The sequence below is a fragment of the Gnatocerus cornutus genome, unplaced genomic scaffold (assembly GCF_029298725.1).
Source record: "Gnatocerus cornutus isolate USDA-ARS CGAHR unplaced genomic scaffold, icGnaCorn1.1 Chromosome179, whole genome shotgun sequence".
Classification (NCBI taxonomy): Eukaryota; Metazoa; Arthropoda; class Insecta; order Coleoptera; family Tenebrionidae; genus Gnatocerus; species Gnatocerus cornutus.
In genome coordinates this window covers 39,097-56,596 of record NW_028275368.1, presented here as the reverse complement: position 1 = coordinate 56,596, position 17,500 = coordinate 39,097, and the positions used below count along the sequence as shown (strand labels likewise).

The window sequence follows — 17,500 nt, the reverse complement described above, 5'->3', positions numbered from 1 at the left end:
TTAGGGTCAGGTCAGGTCAAATTATGCTTAAAATTCAAGAAAAATACGTAAATTAACCCAGAATCTTGTAATTTTTGACATTTCTGAAGTTCCAGACCTGTCATATAGATGGCGCCATTTTTGAGTTAAAATAGGCGCCAAAATTCAAAAACAATATGTAAAATAAAGGAAAAAACAGTAATTTTTGACATTTCTGAAGTTCCAAACCTGACACATAGATGACGCCATTTTAGGGTCAGGTCAGGTCAAATTATGCTTAAAATTCAAGAAAAATACGTAAATTAACCCAGAATCTTGTAATTTTTGACATTTCTGAAGTTCCAGACCTGTCATATAGATGGCGCCATTTTTGAGTTAAAATAGGTGCCAAAATTCAAAAACAATATGTAAAATAAAGGAAAAAACAGTAATTTTTGACATTTCTGAAGTTCCAAACCTGACACATAGATGACGCCATTTTAGGGTCAGGTCAGGTCAAATTATGCTTAAAATTCAAGAAAAATACGTAAATTAACCCAGAATCTTGTAATTTTTGACATTTATGAAGTTCCAGACCTGACACATAGATGGCGCCATTTTTGAGTCAAAATAGGCGCCAAAATTCAAAAACAATATGTAAAATAAAGGAAAAAACAGTAATTTTTGACATTTCTGAAGTTCCAGACCTGACACATAGATGGCGCCACTTTAGGGTCAAAATGGGCGCCAAATTTCAAAAAAATATGTAAATAAAGTAAAAACCAGTAATTTTTGACATTTCTGAAGTTCCAGACCTGACACATAGATGACGCCATTTTAGGGTCAGGTCAGGTCAAATTATGCTTAAAATTCAAGAAAAATACGTAAATTAACCCAGAATCTTGTAATTTTTGACATTTCTGAAGTTCCAGACCTGTCATATAGATGGCGCCATTTTTGAGTTAAAATAGGCGCCAAAATTCAAAAACAATATGTAAAATAAAGGAAAAAACAGTAATTTTTGACATTTCTGAAGTTCCAAACCTGACACATAGATGACGCCATTTTAGGGTCAGGTCAGGTCAAATTATGCTTAAAATTCAAGAAAAATACGTAAATTAACCCAGAATCTTGTAATTTTTGACATTTCTGAAGTTCCAGACCTGTCATATAGATGGCGCCATTTTTGAGTTAAAATAGGTGCCAAAATTCAAAAACAATATGTAAAATAAAGGAAAAAACAGTAATTTTTGACATTTCTGAAGTTCCAAACCTGACACATAGATGACGCCATTTTAGGGTCAGGTCAGGTCAAATTATGCTTAAAATTCAAGAAAAATACGTAAATTAACCCAGAATCTTGTAATTTTTGACATTTATGAAGTTCCAGACCTGACACATAGATGGCGCCATTTTAGGGTCAGTTAGGTCAAATTATGCTTAAAATTCAAGAAAAATACGTAAATTAACCCAGAATCTTGTAATTTTTGACATTTCTGAAGTTCCAGACCTGACACATAGATGACGCCATTTTAGGGTCAGGTCAGGTCAAATTATGCTTAAAATTCAAGAAAAATACGTAAATTAACCCAGAATCTTGTAATTTTTGACATTTCTGAAGTTCCAGACCTGTCATATAGATGGCGCCATTTTTGAGTTAAAATAGGCGCCAAAATTCAAAAACAATATGTAAAATAAAGGAAAAAACAGTAATTTTTGACATTTCTGAAGTTCCAGACCTGACACATAGATGACGCCATTTTAGGGTCAGGTCAGGTCAAATTATGCTTAAAATTCAAGAAAAATACGTAAATTAACCCAGAATCTTGTAATTTTTGACATTTCTGAAGTTCCAGACCTGTCATATAGATGGCGCCATTTTTGAGTTAAAATAGGCGCCAAAATTCAAAAACAATATGTAAAATAAAGGAAAAAACAGTAATTTTTGACATTTCTGAAGTTCCAGACCTGACACATAGATGGCGCCATTTTAGGGTCAGGTCAGGTCAAATTATGCTTAAAATTCAAGAAAAATACGTAAATTAACCCAGAATCTTGTAATTTTTGACATTTATGAAGTTCCAGACCTGTCATATAGATGACGCCATTTTAGGGTCAGGTCAGGTCAAATTATGCTTAAAATTCAAGAAAAATACGTAAATTAACCCAGAATCTTGTAATTTTTGACATTTCTGAAGTTCCAGACCTGACACATAGATGGCGCCATTTTAGGGTCAGTTAGGTCAAATTATGCTTAAAATTCAAGAAATATACGTAAATTAACCCACAATCTTGTAATTTTTGACATTTCTGAAGTTCCAGACCTGACACATAGATGGCGCCATTTTAGGGTCAGTTAGGTCAAATTATGCTTAAAATTCAAGAAAAATACGTAAATTAACCCAGAATCTTGTAATTTTTGACATTTATGAAGTTCCAGACCTGTCATATAGATGACGCCATTTTAGGGTCAGGTCAGGTCAAATTATGCTTAAAATTCAAGAAAAATACGTAAATTAACCCAGAATCTTGTAATTTTTGACATTTCTGAAGTTCCAGACCTGTCATATAGATGGCGCCATTTTAGGGTCAGGTCAGGTCAAATTATGCTTAAAATTCAAGAAAAATACGTAAATTAACCCAGAATCTTGTAATTTTTGACATTTCTGAAGTTCCAGACCTGTCATATAGATGGCGCCATTTTTGAGTCAAAATAGGCGCCAAAATTCAAAAACAATATGTAAAATAAAGGAAAAAACAGTAATTTTTGACATTTCTGAAGTTCCAGACCTGACACATAGATGGCGCCACTTTAGGGTCAAAATGGGCGCCAAATTTCAAAAAAATATGTAAATAAAGTAAAAACCAGTAATTTTTGACATTTCTGAAGTTCCAGACCTGACACATAGATGACGCCATTTTAGGGTCAGGTCAGGTCAAATTATGCTTAAAATTCAAGAAAAATACGTAAATTAACCCAGAATCTTGTAATTTTTGACATTTCTGAAGTTCCAGACCTGTCATATAGATGGCGCCATTTTTGAGTTAAAATAGGCGCCAAAATTCAAAAACAATATGTAAAATAAAGGAAAAAACAGTAATTTTTGACATTTCTGAAGTTCCAAACCTGACACATAGATGACGCCATTTTAGGGTCAGGTCAGGTCAAATTATGCTTAAAATTCAAGAAAAATACGTAAATTAACCCAGAATCTTGTAATTTTTGACATTTCTGAAGTTCCAGACCTGTCATATAGATGGCGCCATTTTTGAGTTAAAATAGGTGCCAAAATTCAAAAACAATATGTAAAATAAAGGAAAAAACAGTAATTTTTGACATTTCTGAAGTTCCAAACCTGACACATAGATGACGCCATTTTAGGGTCAGGTCAGGTCAAATTATGCTTAAAATTCAAGAAAAATACGTAAATTAACCCAGAATCTTGTAATTTTTGACATTTATGAAGTTCCAGACCTGACACATAGATGGCGCCATTTTAGGGTCAGTTAGGTCAAATTATGCTTAAAATTCAAGAAAAATACGTAAATTAACCCAGAATCTTGTAATTTTTGACATTTCTGAAGTTCCAGACCTGACACATAGATGACGCCATTTTAGGGTCAGGTCAGGTCAAATTATGCTTAAAATTCAAGAAAAATACGTAAATTAACCCAGAATCTTGTAATTTTTGACATTTCTGAAGTTCCAGACCTGTCATATAGATGGCGCCATTTTTGAGTTAAAATAGGCGCCAAAATTCAAAAACAATATGTAAAATAAAGGAAAAAACAGTAATTTTTGACATTTCTGAAGTTCCAGACCTGACACATAGATGACGCCATTTTAGGGTCAGGTCAGGTCAAATTATGCTTAAAATTCAAGAAAAATACGTAAATTAACCCAGAATCTTGTAATTTTTGACATTTCTGAAGTTCCAGACCTGTCATATAGATGGCGCCATTTTTGAGTTAAAATAGGCGCCAAAATTCAAAAACAATATGTAAAATAAAGGAAAAAACAGTAATTTTTGACATTTCTGAAGTTCCAGACCTGACACATAGATGGCGCCATTTTAGGGTCAGGTCAGGTCAAATTATGCTTAAAATTCAAGAAAAATACGTAAATTAACCCAGAATCTTGTAATTTTTGACATTTATGAAGTTCCAGACCTGTCATATAGATGACGCCATTTTAGGGTCAGGTCAGGTCAAATTATGCTTAAAATTCAAGAAAAATACGTAAATTAACCCAGAATCTTGTAATTTTTGACATTTCTGAAGTTCCAGACCTGACACATAGATGACGCCATTTTAGGGTCAGGTCAGGTCAAATTATGCTTAAAATTCAAGAAAAATACGTAAATTAACCCAGAATCTTGTAATTTTTGACATTTCTGAAGTTCCAGACCTGTCATATAGATGGCGCCATTTTTGAGTTAAAATAGGTGCCAAAATTCAAAAACAATATGTAAAATAAAGGAAAAAACAGTAATTTTTGACATTTCTGAAGTTCCAAACCTGACACATAGATGACGCCATTTTAGGGTCAGGTCAGGTCAAATTATGCTTAAAATTCAAGAAAAATACGTAAATTAACCCAGAATCTTGTAATTTTTGACATTTATGAAGTTCCAGACCTGACACATAGATGGCGCCATTTTAGGGTCAGTTAGGTCAAATTATGCTTAAAATTCAAGAAAAATACGTAAATTAACCCAGAATCTTGTAATTTTTGACATTTCTGAAGTTCCAGACCTGACACATAGATGACGCCATTTTAGGGTCAGGTCAGGTCAAATTATGCTTAAAATTCAAGAAAAATACGTAAATTAACCCAGAATCTTGTAATTTTTGACATTTCTGAAGTTCCAGACCTGTCATATAGATGGCGCCATTTTTGAGTTAAAATAGGCGCCAAAATTCAAAAACAATATGTAAAATAAAGGAAAAAACAGTAATTTTTGACATTTCTGAAGTTCCAGACCTGACACATAGATGACGCCATTTTAGGGTCAGGTCAGGTCAAATTATGCTTAAAATTCAAGAAAAATACGTAAATTAACCCAGAATCTTGTAATTTTTGACATTTCTGAAGTTCCAGACCTGTCATATAGATGGCGCCATTTTTGAGTTAAAATAGGCGCCAAAATTCAAAAACAATATGTAAAATAAAGGAAAAAACAGTAATTTTTGACATTTCTGAAGTTCCAGACCTGACACATAGATGGCGCCATTTTAGGGTCAGGTCAGGTCAAATTATGCTTAAAATTCAAGAAAAATACGTAAATTAACCCAGAATCTTGTAATTTTTGACATTTATGAAGTTCCAGACCTGTCATATAGATGACGCCATTTTAGGGTCAGGTCAGGTCAAATTATGCTTAAAATTCAAGAAAAATACGTAAATTAACCCAGAATCTTGTAATTTTTGACATTTCTGAAGTTCCAGACCTGACACATAGATGGCGCCATTTTAGGGTCAGTTAGGTCAAATTATGCTTAAAATTCAAGAAATATACGTAAATTAACCCACAATCTTGTAATTTTTGACATTTCTGAAGTTCCAGACCTGACACATAGATGGCGCCATTTTAGGGTCAGTTAGGTCAAATTATGCTTAAAATTCAAGAAAAATACGTAAATTAACCCAGAATCTTGTAATTTTTGACATTTATGAAGTTCCAGACCTGTCATATAGATGACGCCATTTTAGGGTCAGGTCAGGTCAAATTATGCTTAAAATTCAAGAAAAATACGTAAATTAACCCAGAATCTTGTAATTTTTGACATTTCTGAAGTTCCAGACCTGTCATATAGATGGCGCCATTTTAGGGTCAGGTCAGGTCAAATTATGCTTAAAATTCAAGAAAAATACGTAAATTAACCCAGAATCTTGTAATTTTTGACATTTCTGAAGTTCCAGACCTGTCATATAGATGGCGCCATTTTTGAGTCAAAATAGGCGCCAAAATTCAAAAACAATATGTAAAATAAAGGAAAAAACAGTAATTTTTGACATTTCTGAAGTTCCAGACCTGACACATAGATGGCGCCACTTTAGGGTCAAAATGGGCGCCAAATTTCAAAAAAATATGTAAATAAAGTAAAAACCAGTAATTTTTGACATTTCTGAAGTTCCAGACCTGACACATAGATGACGCCATTTTAGGGTCAGGTCAGGTCAAATTATGCTTAAAATTCAAGAAAAATACGTAAATTAACCCAGAATCTTGTAATTTTTGACATTTCTGAAGTTCCAGACCTGTCATATAGATGGCGCCATTTTTGAGTTAAAATAGGCGCCAAAATTCAAAAACAATATGTAAAATAAAGGAAAAAACAGTAATTTTTGACATTTCTGAAGTTCCAAACCTGACACATAGATGACGCCATTTTAGGGTCAGGTCAGGTCAAATTATGCTTAAAATTCAAGAAAAATACGTAAATTAACCCAGAATCTTGTAATTTTTGACATTTCTGAAGTTCCAGACCTGTCATATAGATGGCGCCATTTTTGAGTTAAAATAGGTGCCAAAATTCAAAAACAATATGTAAAATAAAGGAAAAAACAGTAATTTTTGACATTTCTGAAGTTCCAAACCTGACACATAGATGACGCCATTTTAGGGTCAGGTCAGGTCAAATTATGCTTAAAATTCAAGAAAAATACGTAAATTAACCCAGAATCTTGTAATTTTTGACATTTATGAAGTTCCAGACCTGTCATATAGATGGCGCCATTTTTGAGTTAAAATAGGCGCCAAAATTCAAAAACAATATGTAAAATAAAGGAAAAAACAGTAATTTTTGACATTTCTGAAGTTCCAGACCTGACACATAGATGGCGCCATTTTAGGGTCAGGTCAGGTCAAATTATGCTTAAAATTCAAGAAAAATACGTAAATTAACCCAGAATCTTGTAATTTTTGACATTTCTGAAGTTCCAGACCTGTCATATAGATGGCGCCACTAAATTATGTTTTCGACTAACAGGTGGCGATACCAACATTAATAGTTACAGAAAGCTGTAATTTTTTTGACTTTCAAGTTTAGGTAACTGTTCTACAGATGGCGCCAGCATTGCTACAAATACAGGAACCTGTAGTTGTTTTTTGACATTTGACATCTTGACCTAATCTATAGGTCTAAAGATCAGCAATAGAATGGACTTCAAAGTTGATAATAAAGCTTTATTTTTATTATATATCGTAAATGGATTGTGTTTAAGCATAACGTTTGAATGGTTATGCAACCGCGGAAACTAATTGTTGCCGAACTTTCGTCTTTCCTTTGCATTCTTGAATAACGGAAATATAGATGGATTATTTTTGTGCATGAATTTTAAATTGTTATGCAACCATGAAAACACTAATTATTTTCTTTTTTCGGAGTTTTTTCAGATTATTGAAAGTCTGACACAAAACCTGTCCGTAACTGCGGCGTTCTCGCCAAACGCTACAGCTTGAAAAATCTAAAATTCGCATAGTCTAAATGTCCGAGAAAAATCGAAATTAAATGAAAACGAACAAAAGTTCGGACCGAACTAACATTAATCGAAAGTGGATGTCATAATTTTAAGTCCCTAACTAAACGGGATCTAAAACCCTTTCGAAACTGTGGCGTTCGAATTTTGATGAAAATTATTCCAAGTCCAAAGTCGGAACTGAAGCGTTCACATTGAACGCTACAGTTTCGAGAATCTATTCGGAACTGAAGCGTTCATATTGAACGCTACAGTTTCGAGAATCTATTCGGAACTGAAGCGTTCACATTGAACGCTACAGTTTCGAGAATCTATTCGGAACTGAAGCGTTCACATTGAACGCTACAGTTTCGAGAATCTATTCGGAACTGAGGCGTTCACTTTGAACGTTACAGTTTCGAAAGGACAAAATTAACAAAGACCAAAAGTCCGAGAAAAATTGAAATTAAATGGAAATGAACAAAAGTTCGGACCGAACTAACATTAATCGAAAGTGGATGTCATAATTTTAAGTCCCTAACTAAACGGGATCTAAAACCCTTTCGAAACTGTGGCGTTCGAATTTTGATGAAAATTATTCTAAGTCCAAAGTCGGAACTGAAGCGTTCACATTGAACGCTACAGTTTCGAAAATCTATTCGGAACTGAAGCGTTCACACTGGCGATTGCTTATGCAACCATGAAAGCAGAAATATGAAACGCTACAGTTTCGAAAACTCATTCGGAACTGAAGCGTTCACACTGGCGATTGTTTATGCAACCATGAAAGCACAAAAATGAAACGCCACAGTTGCGAAAACTCATTCGGAACTGATGCGTTTACACCGAACGCTACAGTTTTGAAACCTCGTTCGGAACTGATGCGTTCAAAAATGTCGAAATTTTTACAAGTCCAGTTTCGGAACTGTAGCGACTGCATGGACTTAGCGCGAAAAGGACACATTCAGTGGGAACTGTAGCGGTAGGGACCCGTAAAAAAAATAATAAAATATTTTATTTTTTGCTTTTTACCTTCCGTATACACATTTTTTTTTTTTTTTTTTTTTTTTTTTTTTTTTTTTTTTTTAAGTCCAAATTGGGAACTGTAGCGGTCAACAGAAAAAAAAACTTTTTCCATCAACCACATACAATTCCCATTTTTAATATAATATTATTATTTATATTAATATTATAATTATTCATAATATATTACTGAACATTTGCTTCTCCTCAGTTTCGTTCTTTGGTTTCCAATATCATTCACTTGATCATATTTAATTCAAGCTTGTTATCGGAGGAGAAACAAGTCTTTCACAATTTTCACCAGTTCTGCTTACCATGTGACGGATCTTTTGTTTTTCAACGGGCGGAACAATAATCGAGATTTTTACTGCTTGGTGTTTCGGGCTTTGTGTTTTATTTTATAGATCCGTCACATTATTCAAGTAAATTATTCAATTCAATTTGTCGTCTGCATTAGAGTCAAGATTATTAATTTCATCTCATTTGCAGACGACTTTGGATAAGAGCACTGGGTGGTCACGTTTTTTAACTAGCGGTGAATTAGCTAATTCGTTCGCAAAATGCACGTTACAGGCGGACTAATTCACATTTCGCTATTCATCGAGAAATTTTTATTCACAGCGGTATATTGTCTTTCTAGAGATTTACCACTTTTTATTTCATCGATGTATTTTTATTTTTAATTTAGCATAATATCATTAAACGGGGTCGCGATGTACGAGAGGTAACAGATCGTACGGACGCGCACATTTGATTTCATGTCAATCCATTCATCGTGCGTACTTGTCCGTCATCGCTGCCACTTACCATCAGTACTCCCTATATATGCCGCCGCGGCAGCGATCAGCTCTGAATCGCTCGATGCGTGAAACGATCGAAATCCCATAGTGCGCCGGCCGCTCGCTATGGGCGAGGGGTAGAGTAAAACGGTCTGATCGCTCGGTGCAAAAGTCCGTTTGGGTACTTAGAGACGGAATTTTAAAATTCTGATTTCGCAGATCAATTTCAAGGATTATTAGGACTCGAATGCTGTCGACCATGTTTTGTAAAAAAAGTTTTTTACGTTTTTACGGCAATTTGACTGAACGCTACAGTTTCGAAAAAAAGTCGGAACTGTGGCGTTCGATCGAAATTTTTCCAAGTCCGAAGTCGAAACTGTAGCGTTCGAACAAAATTTTTCTAAGTCCGAAGTCGAAACTGTAGCGGTCGACCAAAATTTTTCTAAGTCCGATTCGAAACTGTAGCGTTCGAACAAAATTTTTCTAAGTCCGAAGTCGAAACTGTAGCGTTCGGCGCTCATTCGTCTAAGTCCGAACTCGGAAGTGTAGCGGTTGACAAATTTACATTGACCAAAAGTCCGAGAAAAATCGAAATTAAATCCAAACGAACAAATGTTTGGGTCGAACTAGCATCGATAGAAGGTAGATTTTATAATTTCAAGCTCCTAATTAAACGGGATCTAAAACCCTCTGGAAACTGAGGCGTTCGAAATTTTGATGAAAATTTTTCTAAGTCCGAAATAGGAACTGTGGCGGTCGAGCGAAATTTTTCTAAGTCCGTAGTCGAAACTGAGGTGTTCGAATTTTTGATAAAAATTTTTCTAAGTCTCATGTTGGAACTGTGGCGGTCGAGCGAAATTTTTCCAAGTCCGAAGTCGAAACTGTAGCGTTCGAACGAAATTTTTCTAAGTCCGAAGTCGAAACTGTAGCGTTCGGCGCTCATTCGTCTAAGTCCGAAGTCGGAAGTGTAGCGGTTGACAAATTTACATTGACCAAAAGTACGAGAAAAATCGAAATTAAATGCAAACGAACAAATGTTTGGGTCGAACTAACATCGATAGAAGGTAGATTTTATAATTTCAAGCTTCTAATTAAACGGGATCTAAAACCCTCTGGAAACTGAGGCGTTCAAAATTTTCATCAAAATTTTTCTAAGACCGAAGTAGGAACTGTGGCGGTTGACCGAAATTTTTCTAAGTCCGTAGTCGAAACTGAGGTGATCGAATTTTTGATGAAAATTTTTCTAAGTCTCATGTTGGAACTGTGGCGGTCGAGCGAAATTTTTCTAAGTCCGAAGTCGAAACTGTAGCGTTCGAACGAAATTTTTCTAAGTCCGAAGTCGAAACTGTAGCGGTCGACCAAAATTTTTCTAAGTCCGATTCGAAACTGAGGCGTTCGACCGAAATTTTTCTAAGTCCAATTCGAAACTGTGGCGGTCGAGCGAAATTTTTCTAAGTCCGAAGTCGAAACTGTAGCGTTCGGCGCTCATTCGTCTAAGTCCGAAGTCGGAAGTGTAGCGGTTGATAAATTTACATTGACCAAAAGTCCGAGAAAAATCGAAATTAAATGCAAACGAACAAAAGTTACGGTCGAACTAACACCAAACAAGGGTGGCTGTGATAATTTCAAACCCCTAACTAAACGGGATCTAAAACCCTCTGGAAACTGAGGCGTTCGAAATTTTGATGAAAATTATTCTAAGTCCGAAGTCGGAACTGAGGTGTTCGGTCGAAATGCCGTAAAAACGTAAAAAATATTTTTTTCAAAACACCGTTAACGGCATTCGAGTCCTAATGACCCTTGAAATTGATCTGCGAAATCAGAATTTTAAAATTCCGTCTCTAAGTACCCAAACGGACTTTTGCACCGAGCGATCAGACCGATTTACCCGACCCCTCGCCCATAGCGAGCGGCCGGCGCGCTATGGGATTTCGACCGTTTCGCGCATCGAGTGATTCAGAGCTGAACGCTGCCGCGCTGGCATATATAGGGATAGTAGTGGTGGTATGTAGCAGCGGACAAAAGCGTACGATCGAAATGTGATTTTATGTGCGTCCGATTATCTTGTTACCTCTCGTACACCGCGACTTACCCGTAGTTGGGACGATGGCCGGAATGTGTACCCTGTGGACCCACCATCGTTTGAGGGATGACAAATCTTGCCATTGACCATGCACAGCGAGATTGCGGATGCGGCGAGCGTTTCTATGTTAGCGGTCCAAATGCAATCAAAGATTTTATGTGTTCGTGTCAGAACGACCAAAAATTAACAAATGCGTCAACTCACTAAAGTCCGAGCGAGAATTTTGAAATAAATAAAATTTCATAAACTCGTAACGTGTGAATATTTCTAAAGAGAAATCTCACAATAAACCGTCGCTTTCAATCTAGCGAAGAGTATGGAGAATGTTTGAACTTTTGCTTGTCGACGACGATATTTTTTCTTTACGATAAAATTTCAAGTCGATGTGCCCAAAAATCTCTAAATTTTGAACTGGGAAATTATTTCTTCGTCCGATGAATCGCATTGATCTCTGTTTTTGACGAAAAAAAGACGGATAAAATGCAGCATTCAATCAAGGATATAAAATAAAAGAAAAATTTTCCGTAAAAACTATATTACAATGGAGGATTATGTTTCTACTTTTCGTCCGATGAGTCGCAACAAAAATAAGTAATCCATCCGTCGTTGTTCGTTTAGTCGATCTGAATGCACTGTAAAAATTTATTAAAGTAAAATGTTACGTTGCATTTCATGAATTTTGACAAACGTGTACCGAAATGTGTACAAATTATTTATTTCGACGACGACGACAACTTAGAACGGATGAATAAAATTAATTGTTGCAAGATTCAAACAAGGATGAAAAAGTCATAGAAAATTATTCCGTAACCATGATATTGGATTATTTTTTCTTCACTCTCTCCTCCGATGAGTCGCAACAAATAAAAATCCATAAATCAATTCATCCGTCGTTGTTCGTTTAGTCGATCTGAATGCACTGTAAAAATTTATTAAAGTAAAAATGTTACGTTGCATTTCATGAATTTTGACAAACGTGTACCCCGAAGTGTGTACAAATTATTTATTTCGACGACGACGACAACTTAGAACGGATGAATAAGAATAAAATTGTTGCAGGAGATTCAATCAAGGATGATGTGAGAAAAATGTCGAAAAATTTTCCATCCAGAAAGATCGCGTGGCGTTACGTCTCTTCTTACGAGGTTTTCGTTTCGCAGACACGCACACTTTCTTCAAAACAATAATAGGAAAGTGTTCAGTTTTTTATAAGAGCAGCAGGTGTCTTTCCGAAATTCTACGATTATTGTAGCTTATATGACTAGAAGGAAAGAAAGACTAAAACTCTCTTATTTTAAAACAAGAACGCAGTTCCCTGGTTGATCCTGCCAGTAGTCATATGCTTGTCTCAAAGATTAAGCCATGCATGTCTCAGTACAAGCCAAATTAAGGTGAAACCGCGAAAGGCTCATTAAATCAGTTATGGTTCCTTAGATCGTACCCACATTTACTTGGATAACTGTGGTAATTCTAGAGCTAATACATGCAAACAGAGCTCCAACCGGAAACGGAAGGAGCGCTTTTATTAGATCAAAACCAATCGGTGGCGGTCTCCGTCATCGTACAACTTGGTGACTCTGAATAACTTTACGCTGATCGCACGGTCTCGCACCGGCGACGCATCTTTCAAATGTCTGCCTTATCAACTGTCGATGGTAGGTTCTGCGCCTACCATGGTTGTAACGGGTAACGGGGAATCAGGGTTCGATTCCGGAGAGGGAGCCTGAGAAACGGCTACCACATCCAAGGAAGGCAGCAGGCGCGCAAATTACCCACTCCCGGCACGGGGAGGTAGTGACGAAAAATAACGATACGGGACTCATCCGAGGCCCCGTAATCGGAATGAGTACACTCTAAACCCTTTAACGAGGATCAATTGGAGGGCAAGTCTGGTGCCAGCAGCCGCGGTAATTCCAGCTCCAATAGCGTATATTAAAGTTGTTGCGGTTAAAAAGCTCGTAGTCGAATCTGTGTCCCGCGCCGCCGGTTCATCGTTCGCGGTGTCAACTGGCGTGCCGCGGGACGTCCTGCCGGTGGGCTTAGCTCGAGAGGGCGGCCCAACTCAATCCCGCCGCGGTGCTCTTCATTGAGTGTCGAGGTGGGCCGGCACGTTTACTTTGAACAAATTAGAGTGCTTAAAGCAGGCTAAAACTTCGCCTGAATACTGTGTGCATGGAATAATGGAATAGGACCTCGGTTCTATTTTGTTGGTTTTCGGAACCCCGAGGTAATGATTAATAGGAACGGATGGGGGCATTCGTATTGCGACGTTAGAGGTGAAATTCTTGGATCGTCGCAAGACGGACAGAAGCGAAAGCATTTGCCAAAAACGCTTTCATTGATCAAGAACGAAAGTTAGAGGTTCGAAGGCGATCAGATACCGCCCTAGTTCTAACCATAAACGATGCCAGCTAGCGATCCGCCGACGTTCTTCCGATGACTCGGCGGGCAGCTTCCGGGAAACCAAAGCTTTTGGGTTCCGGGGGAAGTATGGTTGCAAAGCTGAAACTTAAAGGAATTGACGGAAGGGCACCACCAGGAGTGGAGCCTGCGGCTTAATTTGACTCAACACGGGAAACCTCACCAGGCCCGGACACCGGAAGGATTGACAGATTGAGAGCTCTTTCTTGATTCGGTGGGTGGTGGTGCATGGCCGTTCTTAGTTGGTGGAGCGATTTGTCTGGTTAATTCCGATAACGAACGAGACTCTAGCCTGCTAAATAGGCGTATTTCGACATCCCAAAGGCCCGTCGATCCTGGGTTCGCCCGGTGGTCGTGCGCGGTTTTTACTGTCGGCGTACAAACAATTCTTCTTAGAGGGACAGGCGGCTTCTAGCCGCACGAGATTGAGCAATAACAGGTCTGTGATGCCCTTAGATGTTCTGGGCCGCACGCGCGCTACACTGAAGGAATCAGCGTGTCCTCCCTGACCGAGCGGTCCGGGTAACCCGCTGAACCTCCTTCGTGCTAGGGATTGGGGCTTGCAATTGTTCCCCATGAACGAGGAATTCCCAGTAAGCGTGAGTCATAAGCTCGCGTTGATTACGTCCCTGCCCTTTGTACACACCGCCCGTCGCTACTACCGATTGAATGATTTAGTGAGGTCTTCGGACCGGTACGCGATGGCGTTTCGACGTCGTCGATGTCGCTGGGAAGATGACCAAACTTGATCATTTAGAGGAAGTAAAAGTCGTAACAAGGTTTCCGTAGGTGAACCTGCGGAAGGATCATTAACGTGTCCTCGTACACACGAATTTTGACATATGTATAATTTATTATTATGCATTTTCATTTGATCGTGTCGATGTACACTTTATGTTTTTACAACACCGTCGTCGATGACATGGAGTCGACGGCACGATCTTTTGTCGTGCCGTTGCTTGTTTCTTTTTGAAACACCGTGTGTACGACGTTTTGAACTACGAATCGTACATATTCGGAAAAACAATAGCGTTACGCTGGCCCGCAGCGCCGGTCCTTGCGATCGAGTTTTTCACCTTTTTTGAACGAGAAAAACCGAATTCGCTCGGGCATACGGCTGTTTCTTCGGGTACCTAGATTTTTTGATTTTTTTTGTACTATCTCTCGATCTTTTCCAATGATGGAAAGAAGGAGGGACGCTTTCGGTTTTTCGACCGGATCGCGGAAAGTTGTGAACTCCACCGCGAAAGTCGAAAGACGTTAGAAGTCCTCTTTTTTCGGACACACGGAGAGGATGTAGCAGAGTAGTCGAGAAAGAAGAAAATCGCAGGTGTCGAATTAGGTTACGACACCGTGGGTTTTAAATGATTTACGCCCGGCTACGGGACCGGCGAGAAACGCTCCCGATTCTACGATTCGCGTGAATGATGTTCGTCGTTAGACGCTTCAAAGAGTTTTTTGAAAGCGCCGTTAAACGAGCGATCGCACACACATCACACCTTGCTTTTTTAATGTTTTTGGTAGATGTGGTAAAGTGATTTCGTTAGAAACGGTAAAATTCTCTTTACGGAGCGTACGACTGCACCATTTCAAAATTATATACACCGTCAATCGTCATTAAGTCACGATATAGAACGGTAAACTTGAGGATTTTATGTTAGACGCTCAGTCTGGCACGTCTATAAATTTTTTCGTCAAAATTCACGATCTGTCTTCGGTTTGGCGACGAAAAAATATAGAAAGAAAATTGAAACACGAACACAAAGACCGCCCGCGAAAATCTCTTTTCGCTTACGGCGGATACTAATTCGCTTTTTCATAACGAGTACGATGATGTAATGATGTGTTCATTCCGATCGATCAAAAACCGTCTCTTCGTCACACTTTTTAAAGTGCTTGACACACACACACGCACACTAAATGAAAGACACAATAAAGGAAAACTACCGAAAATGTAGTTTATGAGAGAAAGCAGCATTATTTATTAAAATTATTGCTGAGAAAAAGGAAATTGGCAAATTCCTAATTAAAATCGTATCGAACATGTCCCATCTTCACACATACATGCTCGTACTTTGCGTGTAAAAGCGGAGACCGCGTGAAAAAGAAAAGTGCTTCTTTTTCGGTGCGCGGATACAAATTTGTGTTTGGGTTAATATTTTTTTTAATTTTTTCGTACGCGTAAAACTGAGACCGACGATCGCGTTCCCTTTCAGACGAGAAAGTACGGACGAAAGACAATTAAGAGCGAGAATCATAAATATCCATACCACAACACCGAAATTTTAGACGTGGCACGTTTCGGAACCACGAAGATCATTTTCGTTTCGGATGTACGCACGTACGCAAAAATTTTTGCAAGACGTGTATAGACAGCTGGACGATCGGCATGATCGGGGTTCTTGTGGAACGAGCGTTTAAATTTTAAAAAGATTACCCTGAACGGTGGATCACTTGGCTCGTGGGTCGATGAAGAACGCAGCTAATTGCGCGTCAACTTGTGAACTGCAGGACACATGAACATCGACATTTCGAACGCACATTGCGGTCCTCGGATATAATGTTCCCGGACCACTCCTGGCTGAGGGTCGTGTCAATTTCAAAGACTGCTCGGTTTTCGTTTTCGGACGAAAACGTCGGAGCGTGTTGGATGTGTTGCGACGCGTCGAATAGGTACTCATTAATGTACGTGATCGTCACTTACGTCACGATATAACGACGCACGCCTCGAACGTGTGCCGAGACGTTTACTCGAGCGTGTTTTTTCGTCAAAAAGGACGGGACGGGTATGCTTTGTATTTTTTTTTACAAAGTCCGTCGGACGTCCACCTTGCGAATCATAAATACGAAAGTGTTTACGTCGGCACATGTTCTTGCGTGGTGTGTCGTAGAATCGTGTGTTTGTGTGCGTTTCTCGTGCAGCGAGTAAATTTGCGCGACATCTTAAGACGCGAAAGCGACCAACTACTACTTGTTGTAGTTGTTGGCTGGTCTTTCGGCGTAGCACGTCCTATTTCTTCAACATGTCGTCATTTAAAAAAAAAAAATGGCGTTTTAAGGTTGAGAACGTTATAGACGGTCGTCGTGTCCGAGACGTGTAATGCAAATCGCGACAGACGTCAGATCGTAAGCGTTTCTGTAAACTTAGCCATTTTTTAAAAAGAAAAATGACGAACACGTATAGCAAGGAATGGGAGACGTGTCGTGATCGTCGAAATGACCGAATGAAAAATTTTTATTTTTCATATGCGACCTCAGAGCAGGTGAGACTACCCGCTGAATTTAAGCATATTACTAAGCGGAGGAAAAGAAAACTAACTAGGATTCCCTCAGTAGCGGCGAGCGAACAGGGAGAAGCCCAGCACCGAATCCCGCGGCCGAAACCGGACGCCGGGAAATGTGGTGTTAGGGAGGATCCGTCATCCCGAGATCGTGCGGCGCGTCCAAGTCCATCTTGAACGGGGCCACAGCCCATAGAGGGTGCCAGGCCCGTAGCGACCGCTGCCGATAACGGGAGGATCTCTCCTCAGAGTCGGGTTGCTTGAGAGTGCAGCCCTAAGTGGGTGGTAAACTCCATCTAAGGCTAAATATGACCACGAGACCGATAGCGAACAAGTACCGTGAGGGAAAGTTGAAAAGAACTTTGAAGAGAGAGTTCAATAGTACGTGAAACCGTTCAGGGGTAAACCTGAGAAACCCGAAAGGTCGAAAGGGGAGATTCAGCGTGACTCGATGGCGGCGCTGGACGATCGTGTGACAGATGGCGTACGCGTC

General features: G+C 38.7%; 3 non-coding genes across 3 annotated transcripts in view; all 3 read left to right on the top strand.

Moving 5' to 3' along the window:
- Nucleotides 1-12,617: 12,617 nt before the first annotated feature.
- LOC148166745 (small subunit ribosomal RNA) lies at nt 12,618-14,538 on the top strand. The gene has a single exon (XR_015770965.1). It is a non-coding gene; the product is annotated as a small subunit ribosomal RNA (ribosomal RNA).
- A 1,622-nt stretch (nt 14,539-16,160) lies between these two features.
- LOC148166744 (5.8S ribosomal RNA) lies at nt 16,161-16,317 on the top strand. The gene has a single exon (XR_015770959.1). It is a non-coding gene; the product is annotated as a 5.8S ribosomal RNA (ribosomal RNA).
- Nucleotides 16,318-16,975: 658 nt separating this feature from the next.
- Nucleotides 16,976-17,500, top strand: part of LOC148166743 (large subunit ribosomal RNA) — a 4,034-nt gene continuing 3,509 nt past the window's right edge. Inside the window, exon 1 of the ribosomal RNA XR_015770962.1 lies at nt 16,976-17,500. This exon is cut by the window's right edge and continues 3,509 nt beyond it. This is a non-coding gene — a ribosomal RNA (large subunit ribosomal RNA).